This window comes from Silene latifolia, chromosome X (genome assembly GCF_048544455.1).
Source record: "Silene latifolia isolate original U9 population chromosome X, ASM4854445v1, whole genome shotgun sequence".
Classification (NCBI taxonomy): Eukaryota; Viridiplantae; Streptophyta; class Magnoliopsida; order Caryophyllales; family Caryophyllaceae; genus Silene; species Silene latifolia.
The window spans coordinates 240,680,177-240,690,914 of record NC_133537.1 but is presented as its reverse complement, the minus strand read 5'-3'; the positions used below and the strand labels follow the sequence as shown (position 1 = coordinate 240,690,914).

General features: G+C 39.8%; 1 non-coding gene across 1 annotated transcript; it reads right to left on the bottom strand.

Moving 5' to 3' along the window:
* Window positions 1–6,093: 6,093 nt before the first annotated feature.
* LOC141626036 (small nucleolar RNA R71) lies at window positions 6,094–6,200 on the bottom strand. Its single transcript, XR_012535768.1, has one exon. It is a non-coding gene; the product is annotated as a small nucleolar RNA R71 (small nucleolar RNA).
* Window positions 6,201–10,738: the final 4,538 nt, after the last annotated feature.

Sequence of the window (10,738 nt, the reverse complement as noted above, 5' to 3'; positions counted from 1 at the left end):
ATGTCATCTTATATTCATATGATTGAGATAAACCAAGCAAGTTTCGGAACTTGGGTACTTGATACTGGTTGTGGTTCTCATCTGTGTAATTATTTGAAGGACCTAAAGAACATCATGCCTCTCAAAAAGGGTGATGTGGATCTGCGAGTCGGGAATGGAGCACGAGTTTCTGCAGTCTCGAAGGGAACATACGTAATCCAACTCCCTAGTGGTTTTGAGTTATTTTTATAACTGTTACTATGTACCCAGTTTATCTAAGAACATTATTTCAGTTTCCGTACTTGCTAAAGACGGTTTTGCATTTTCAATAAAGGATAATAGCTGTATTTTCTTTTTATGAAATGATTTATGGCAAAGCAGTTTCCATGAATGGAATTTACATCTTAGATCAAAACACGGAAGAATTACACATGAATAATAAGAAATTAAAGGTTGGTGACAAAGATCAAACCTATCTATGGCATTGTCGAATGGGACACATAAAAGAAACGCGTAAAGAAACTCGTCGATAATGGGACTATTCCCGCATTCGAATTTTCTACATATGGCACGTGTGAATCATGTCTCATTGGCAATATGACTCGAATTTCCTTCAAAGGTGTTGGAATGCGCGCTAGTGACCTATTAGGACTCATACATACTGATGTTTGTGGACCTATGTTAATTACCGCTAGAGATGGCTATAGATATTTTATCACTTTCACGGACGATTTGAGTAGATACGGATATGTCTACTTAATGAAGCATAAAAGTGAGTCCTTTGAGAAATTCAAGGAATATCAGAACAGGGTTCAGAACCAACTGGGTAGAAAGGTTAAAGCACTCTGTTCAGATCGGGGTGGCGAATATCTTTCAAATGAGTTTGATCAACACCTTAAAGACTGTGGAATCGTACTACAGTTAACTCCACCTAGAACACCTCAATTAAATGGTGTGTCCGGACGGACAAATCGAACCTTACTGGATATGGTTCGATCCATGATGAGTCACACGGTAGTGCCTGATTCATTATGGGGTTATGCTCTTTTGTCAGCTGCTCTTATATTTAACCGAAGTCCGACTTAAGCTGTCGACAAGACTCCATATGAAATGTGGAGGGGCACGGTCCTAACTTATCCTTTATTCGGGTTTGGGGCTGCGAGGCTTATGTCAAGTGGAGACACGAGGATAAGCTCGGCCTACGATCGGTCAAGACATACTTTATAGGTTATCCAAAAGGAACATTTGGTCATTACTTCTATTCGCCTACCGAACATCAAGTTTTTGTTGCGGCTAGTGCGACGTTCTTAGAGAAAGAATTTCTCGAGAACAAGACAAGTAATAGAACCTTCGAGCTGTCGGAGGTTCCAAAACCAACAACCGAGGAACAGATAGAGGAAGTTGTTCCTCGAACTGATGATACGGTTAATATTCCTGAGGAACCTAGGAGGTCGGGTAGAGTCTCTAATCCTCCGGACAGATACATTGGTATGGTCGAGTAGAATGACGTTTTACTCCTGGAGAGTAATAAACCCGCTACCTATAAAGGTGCCATGACCTGTTCTGACTCAAAGCTATGGCTCGAAGCCATGCAATCCGAGATGGACTCCATGTATGAGAATAACGTATGGAATCTAGTTGATTTACCTAATAAAGTAAAACCTCTACAGTGCAAATGGCTTTACAAAATAAAGCGTTCTGTAGACGCGCAACCAGATACCTATAAGGCACGACTAGTGGCAAAAGGTTTCACTCAAGTGCACGGATTGCATTATGATGAGATTTTTGCACCTGTAGTCATGCTACGTTCCATTCGGACAATCTTAGCGATTGCCGCCTTTCATGAGTATGAAATTTGGCAAATGGATGTAAAAACCGCCTTCTTAAACGGTTATTTGGAGGAAGAGTTGTACATGGTGCAACCCGAAGGTTTCATAGATCCTGAACATCCTAAGAAAGTATGCAAGCTTAAGCGTTCCATTTATGGACTTAAGCAAGCTTCTCGGAGTTGGAATCATCGTTTCGACCAGGTGATAAAAGAGTATGGTTTTACTCGATCGGTCGAGGAACCATGCTTATATACCAAGTCGAGTGGGAGTAAGATTGTATTCTTGATAATGTATGTCGATGACATACTCTTGATTGGGAATGACATTCCTCTCCTATCTTCGGTTAAAGGATGGTTGAAGAACTATTTCCAGATGAAAGATCTGGCTGAGGCACAACGCATTTTGGGAATCCGTATCTACCGAGATAGATCACGACGGATGTTATCACTTAGTCAGGAGTCTTATTTGGATAAGATTCTTGAGAGGTTCAGCATGACCAACTCCAAGAAGGGGAACTTTCCAATGACGTGGGATGCGGTTGAGCAAGTCTCGATCACCCACGACGCCTGAAGGGATTGAGCGCATGAGTCGTGTTCCTTATGCATCTGCAATAGGATCAATCATATATGCCATGATATGCACACGTCCAGACGTGGCATATGCATTGAGTATGATGAGTCGGTACCAAAAGAATCCAGGTGAAACACATTGGATAGCTGTTAAAAATATCCTCAAGTACCTACGGAGGAGTAAGGATAGGGTATTGCCTTATGGAGGAGATACTAAGCTATGCGCAATCGGTTTCTGTGAGATGCTAGCTTCCAAACGGATCGAGATGATTAGAAATCTCAGTCTAGATTCGTTGTTACTCTTAATGGTGCTACGGTCAGCTGGAATAGTTCCAAACAGGAAGTTATAGCAGATTATACTACTGAGCCATTGAAATATGATAAGCATGAAGGGCACGTTATTTCCATGAGAATTAAACGTGTACCTGAGTTATAGTAGTTGATTATGAATTCGATACGTTATCTTTTTCATAAACTATTTATAACTTCATCGTTTTTATAATATTTTGTTTTTCATGTGGATTGTCTTGACAACATTGAACGCCACAAAGTGAATCAATTACATTATATTTGTTTTGGTCCGTAATCGCCAATGTGAGCTGATAACTCCGGCTATTATATTGTGCAGTCGATTGATGGTGGGTTCAACGAGCCATAAGTCAAACGGTTGACTGATCGATCACAGATGTGAGATTATAACAATACCTCGTAGGACAACTTTTTGTGACAACGTAATGGAGTCCTAAATGTTTAAAAACATTCGGTGCCAGGTCGTGGATAGGACATCCATTGTGTTCCTAGAGTCGATTCTTTTGACTATTGACTGTCTCTTGAGATTAAGGCAGTTTTTGGGTGACTTTGGTTTCTTTCTCACGGTCTGCCGTAACTGGAGGGTAAGTAGATTTTTTCAGGGTCATTTCATACTGTGCTTACATCTGCAGGATTCGAGTTGAGGAAAATATCCAACCCTTATCAGGTATAGTTATTTCTCAGGGCCACTCGAGGAGTTGTAACTGAAATGCATGGCCATGCTCGAATGATGATTCGTTTATCAGTTAAGTTACTCTCTAGTCGGGGAAACCACTCTTGATGATGATCGCTTGTAAAATACGACCTTTGTGAATACGGATTTGCAAATTGTTTTACATTGAGTGGGAGAAATTTTAGGATATGAGAATCGGTTATCGCACATACACTTGTGAGGACAAGTGGGAGTTTGTTGGAGCTTGTGTCCTCCACAAATTAGTGTGATAACTGATGTGACCATAATTGGCGCATATTTAGCCCCCGAATTACCATTGTTTCTATGCTTTTTAGTGCCTATTTGGGTCATTTCTTATCTTTAGTTCTTTGTTTTGCATATTCTTTGAGATTTTGATCCCTTGGTAGGAAAGGAGTAAGAATCTTGCATTTTCATGGCAAAACAAGGCTAAATTGATCATATTCAATGACCAAGCATCAAGGAGAGACAAGACTAGAAGGCCTTTGTACATAACATAGTAGAAGAGCATTGTTGAGAAAAGGATCCTTGAGTCCCCAAGGAAATCCCCAAGGAATTCATGAAGAAAAGGGAAGAAAAAGAAGAAGGAAAGTTGCTGAACTACAATCCGAACGGATTGTAGAGAATCCGTCCGTCCGTCCCAATCCGAAGGTCCCCAAAGGAATCCGCTCGGATTCCCCCTCGCCAATCCGAGCGTCTTGCCCAAGAATCCGCTCGGATTCCTCAGCCCAGATCCGGCCGTCCCGACTCCCATCCGCACGGATCGCAGCACAGCATGTTTTCATTCCTCAAGCATCGATAAGAGAAGCCCTTCTCTCGGATAATCCCGGAGGCTCCTTGCTCAACTTAAAAAGTGTAATTACTAGTTTAGCCCTTAGTTAACCCTAATGCATCCTCCCTAATTTTCACTATAAATACCCCATTAGTCTAATTAGAGGAGCATGTTCTTCTTATCAATAATTAGTGTAGTTAATATCAATCAAATCTCTCTTCAATATTGTAATCAAATATTAATCAAGTTTTAATCCAAGTTTTAGTTCTTTAATCTCTCTCTTGTTCTTACTTTATTTTGGGTAATTGAAGATTATTTGGGTTATTATTGGGAGATTGACAACCTCTCAATCTAGGATTCAAGTACTTCTATTATTCTTGCTTTATTATTGGAATCATTAGTAGGTATAATCTCTTAATACCTTTTTAATTATTGCTAATTACTTTCATTTATTCATCATGTTTCATTATGTTAGTATGATTGACAACCTTTCTATCATGATCAATATGATAATGAGTGAGTAGTCTCTTAGCTAGGGTTTAATGGGTGATTAGGGGAAACCAACATGGGGAATGATTCATACTTAAATTAATATGCTTTCATATCTTATTTGCTTGCTTGTTTTGATCTTAATACATGCACATGTTATATTTGATGAAATGCTAAGCCTATGAATCCTTGCATTTACTATCATCTTCTATCCTTTCAACTTGACTTGTAAGACATAACCCAACTCGAGTCTTGTTAGACCATGCATGTGTTAAGTAGGGAAGATTAAGTCGACTTGTAGGTGTTGTAAAATCCAAGAGATTCGCTCGGGACCCAAACTTTCCTAGGATTGTAAGATATAACCCAACTCAATCCATCACAACAATAATTGCTTGCTTATAATTTGAGAACATGTTTGTATGATCATATCCCATGATTCCCCTATGAACCCATGACACCCTAGTGCTTTTAATCAATTGTTTACACCCCTTATTTTATTTATCTTGTTAGTTTATTTTCATTGCTATTTTAGTTTAGTAACCTTCTACATCAACCCAATTTGTGACACCCCTAGACACCACTAGTTACAATAGAATCTTCATTTCAATACCCGTCCCTTGGGATCCGACCTTTACTTACCTCTTTACTAATTGTAGAGTTGTTTGTGAAGTATAAATTGTGTTTTGTATCGACCATTGACCAACGACCACATATGCTTAATTGTGAACACCAAATGGCTCCGATCAAAAATGGCGCCGTTCTTGGGGACGGTGTTTAATTGATTTAAGATTTCTTTTATTGTTTTTAGTTGTGTCTTTTTCACCTTGGGGAAGTAAAACTCCTCAAGGTTTGTTCTAATTGTTTTTGAGTTGTTTGATATTTTGCATGTCTAGAAGGTTACAAAGAGATTTGTTACCTTTTGACCGTGAAATCGAAAGAACCTTGACGAATAATAGGAGACTTGTTAGGAGGAATTTGGGAGGTGTTGGTGAAGTTGTTCAACCCACTAGTGAGTTTGTCAATCCTTTCGCAATAGAAGGAGAAGAGAACCCATTAAACAATACCACACAAAATCCACCTACAATGCCTAAATTCTCGTCACACTCTATACCCACCGAGGAGGATTTACCAAATGGTACTCCTACCCCACAACATCTTACCGGAAACTTTATTGCCAAGTCCGCCTTCATTCAACTAGTTGAGAGGAGCCAATTCGGGGGAATGCCTAGTGAGGACCCTCATTCTCATATGGAAACATTTTGTGATTATTGTGAAGCTATCTCTCAAACGGGCGTGACTCAAGACCAAATAAGATGGGTCTTATTTCCTTTTTCGTTAATCGGCACCGCACAGCAATGGTTGAAGGGCCTTGATAAGGCCACCCTTGGAATAGATTCTTGGAAGAAGCTAGCTCTAGCTTTCTACAAAAAATTCTACCCACCTGAAAAGACCAATATGCTAAGAGCTCAAATTACGGGTTTTAAGCAAAGGGATGAAGAATCTTTGTATGAAGCTTGGGAGCGGTTCAAAGGTATTTGTCGCTCATGTCCTCACCATGGACTTAGCGAATGGTTTTTAGTGCAACAATTTTGGAATGGTTTATATGAAGATTCAAGGAACATTCTCAATATGGGATCAAATGGAATGTTCACCGAAGTTGATGACAATCAAACATGGAACAAGATTGAGGAAATGGCGGTCCATAATTCGCAATATAGTAGGCCTCGCAAGGCTACTAGAGGAGGAAAGTATGAAGTGGACACCGTTACTCAATTGGGTGCTCAACTTAGTGCTCACATTGACACAATCAACTTGAAGTTTGAACAAGCTATGGCTAGACTTGAGGAAAACTCAAAATCATCAAAGCATCATGTCAATGCCATGACGGCATCCTCATCAATCCCAAGCGGGATATGTGAGAATTGTGGAACCTTGGGTCATGACTCAAGTGAATGTAGGGAACAACCGAGCAAGTCAATGCTTTCCAAGCTTACAAAAGTGGTACCCCTTATTCAAATTTTTACAATGAAAACACCAAGTTCCATCCAAATCTCTCATACAAAAGCCAAAATGTTCAAAACCCTCAAACAACATACACTCCACCACCCATGAGAAATCAAAATCAAAGACCCTTTTACAATCAAAACCAAGGTTACCAAAATCAAAATCCATACAATCACCACAATGACCAAAGTTTTGATGTCCAAAAAGCGGTCCTCCAAATGCAAAAGAATCAACAAGAATTTTTCACCCAAATGCAAAAAGATAGCCAAGCAAAAGACACCACCATCAACAACATTCTAGCTCACACCAAGATGTTGGAAACACAATTAACTCAACTAGCATCTTCTAGCTCACAAAGACAAAAGGGGCAATTACCACCTCAAAGTAACCCCCTAGACATGAAACGGTTAGTGCCATTCACTTGAGAAGTGGTACAAGGTATGAAGCACCGAAGGAGCAAGTTGAGGATGAAGTTGTGAGAGCTAGTGAGAATGAAGTTGTGGTGCAAGGTCCCAAAGAAGGGGAATCATCAAAAGGAGAAAGTTCAAAGAAAAATGAAGACAAAGCCAAAGAAAAGGAGCCCATTGTGATTAGACTTCCTTTTCCAAGTCGTCAAGCCAAGCCTAAATTTGATGATCAACTTGGGAAGTTCATGGAGATTGTGAAGAACTTAGAAGTCTCAATTCCTTTCACGGAATTAATCAATCACGTTCCGGCCTATGCAAAGTACATGAAAGATATCCTCACAAAGAAGAAGTCAATCCGGAAACTTGAGACTATCGCCTTCACCAAGGTGAGTAGTGCCATACTTCAAGGAGTTCACCTCCAAAATTAAAGGATCCGGGAAGCTTCTCAATACCGTGTACCATTGGCGACACAACGATCAACAAAGCCTTATGTGATCTAGGGGCTAGTGTGAGTGTCATGCCGTACTCGGTAAGTAAAAGGTTGGGAATGGGAGAGCTTAAATGTACCAATATCACTCTTCAAATGGCCGATAGATCGACGAAGACACCGCTAGGGATATGGGAAGATGTCCCCGTGCGAATTGGGAAGTTTTTCATCCCGGTGGACTTTGTCATTGTTGACATGGAGGAAGATTCCAACATTCCAATCATCTTAGGAAGACCTTTCCTACACACACAGCGGTGCGGTGATTGATGTGAAACATGGAGAGCTCACTCTAGAAGTGGGAGATGAAAGCATAACTTTTAATCTTGACAAAACCATGAGAGCTCCTCGTTTGCATGAGCCATGTTTCATGATTGATCATTATAGCCGAAAAGATGAGAAGAAGAAATCGGAACTCCAATGGAGGAAGAAAGTTGAAGATGCTCCATTCAAAGAGCAAGTGAATTGTGACAAGGAGAGCTTGCAAAGCTCATCAAAATCAACCAAGGAAGAAGATGATGGCCTCATTGGCCAAGAAAAGAAATTGGGAGAGTTGTCTCCATCCAAGCAAGAGATTTTCAATGATCAACTCAATGAAGTTTGTGGTCTTTGGGACGACGAATTTGAAGGGATCTTTAATCCCTACATTGGGCATGCCATCGATCATGATCAACAACAAGAACCACGGTCTATTGAGGACCTCTACCACAACAATGAACAAGCTTTTGACTACTTCTTCAAGGTGTTGAGCAACATCAACAACACCTTGAACATGCCCCCTTGACATCTCATCAAGAATGAGAGTTTGGTGGAGTCCTCCCTAAACCACCACTTGTAAATATTTCTAACCCCCTAACTTACTTTTCAATTTTTGTATTGCATTTTTGTCATTTTTGGATTTATTTTTACTTTGATCAAAATAATTGTCATGTAAGAGAGAAGTGAGGGAGGGACTAATGATTTTAATTGATATGTAGTGCTTTACCTTAGCGTGGGGATGGCAATTGCCTAGGCTATTCATGCCTTAGTAGTGCCCCCACAATGAAGAACACAAGATTTGAAAGAAATAAAGAAAGAATGATAAGGGAATGCGTTTGTGCACGGATGGAACTGAATCCGTGTACACAAGGACCAATCCGAGCGGATTCCTAAGAATCCGCCCGTCTGCAGAGGATCCGAGCGTCCTGATGAGAAGACGCCCGTCTTGGGCTGAGCTGAAATTGCAAAAATTCTTGACTGTTGAAGAATCCGAGCGGATTTCTGGAAAGACGCCCGTCTTACAGAATCCGTCCGTCTTTTGAAAAAGACGCCCGTCTTGCAGCTGAAGAAAAACAAAGAAAAATCTCTGGACAAGAATCCGTCCGTCCTGCACGAAATCCGCCCGTCTCATCTCAGAAGAATCCGAGCGGATTCCCCAGAATCCGCCCGTCTCTAGGCGGGATTTTTGAAAATTTGAAGTCAAGAATCCGAGCGGATTGCGCCTAATCCGCACGGATTGTCCCTGCGTCCTAAAATTGTCGAGTTCTTTAAATACCCACCCCACCTTCATTCATTCATTCATTCACTCATAAACACTACCCATAACATCAAAACCCTCATCCTCTCCATCTCAAAAACAAAAACCCTCAACAAAACTCACCAAAATCAAATCAAACCATCTTTCAAATAACAAATCAATCACTCCATCTTCATTAACAATGTGACCGCTTCTCATGAGGGAAGTGATGGTGATAGTAGCATGATGGAAGACTAGCCTTGGAGATTCCTACTCTCCCACAGTTTGTCTATATCTCTTTGTATTTTATTTCATTTTGATCATTGTTGGTTTAGTCCTAGCAACACCAAAGGACTCACACCTCGGTTCCATTGAGGTGTTCTTTCTTTATTGTTCCCATTTTTGAAAATCCAAAATGACAATCTAGTTTCATGCATAGCATAGTGTGTGCATGAACTCCCCCATGCTTTGACATTAGCAATAGTGTCTTACTTGGTTTGGGGAAGTTAATGCATACGCAACGGGAGGTAATTTAAATTATCCTCTCCGTCATAACAAAAACCATGCATCATGTAGCATAGCTTAGTGTAGAATTGCATTTAGTATAGAAATCATGCATCATCTTTGCATAATTTCCATCATTTTGGCCATTGAGGACAATGCCCATATTAGTGTGGGGATGGGAATTCTAACACTTAACTTTTATTCAAAAACCATAAAAATTGAAAAATTTCAAAAATCATAAAAATTTAAAAATTGAAAAACCAAAAACAAGTTCATTTCCCTTGTATATATTATTTTGTATATATTGTGTTTGTTCATCCTTGTTCACTTTGATTGACTACGCCACATCCGAGACATGAGGATATTGAAGACCGCATGGTATGATCTTTCCAATCTCCTTTTCCTCTTTATGTTAATGACTATGTGGCTTTATTTTGATTGATGCGGTAAAAACAATGTGAACTTAGGATTGCATTTAGTTTATTTGGCATATTAGTTGGTAGAATCATATGCATTAGGATGTATAAATGTTAGTTGCATCATGGCATGTAGTTGCATGTTAGAAAATTTTGCGAAACCGTCTACTTGGGAAGCTTGACAAGTGTATATAGGCCCTAGTAGATGCTTTTTATTCTTAAGACTTTGCTTGTTAGAATACTTGTAAAACACCCTAGGATGTGTCATGCTAGTATCCTTTGACCCATGGTTTAAGGCCGAGTCAAGAGTACCTTGTGGTGTGATAACTCCTTGGCTACCGTTTATTCCAAGGTGACCCTTGAAACCATGCATACTTCTACCAATTCATCCATATTCTACCATATTTCTGTCATCAAAGGGAATGGGCACAAAACAAAAAGAAAGTCAATTTGAGTTCAAAGAAATGAAAAGTGAAAGAAAGTTTGCAAAAATGCATCAAATGAAAAGAGGAGCAAAAATAGACTCCTAAAACTTCAAATACAAGGCACCCTCGTTACTAATTGGGGTGACTTTGAAAATGTTCAAAAAAGAAATGCAAAAAGTTGTCAAGTATTGAAATGCCAAAAATCAAAAAGAAATGGCAAGAAAGTGTTCTCAAAAAGTCAAATGCCAAAGAAATTTGGGGGGAAAACAAAAATGAAAGCAAACTCCCAAAGTGAAACTCAAATATCTATTGATCCCTTTATCCATCATATCCATTTTTGTGCATGGTAGAGAGGGGACGACCCT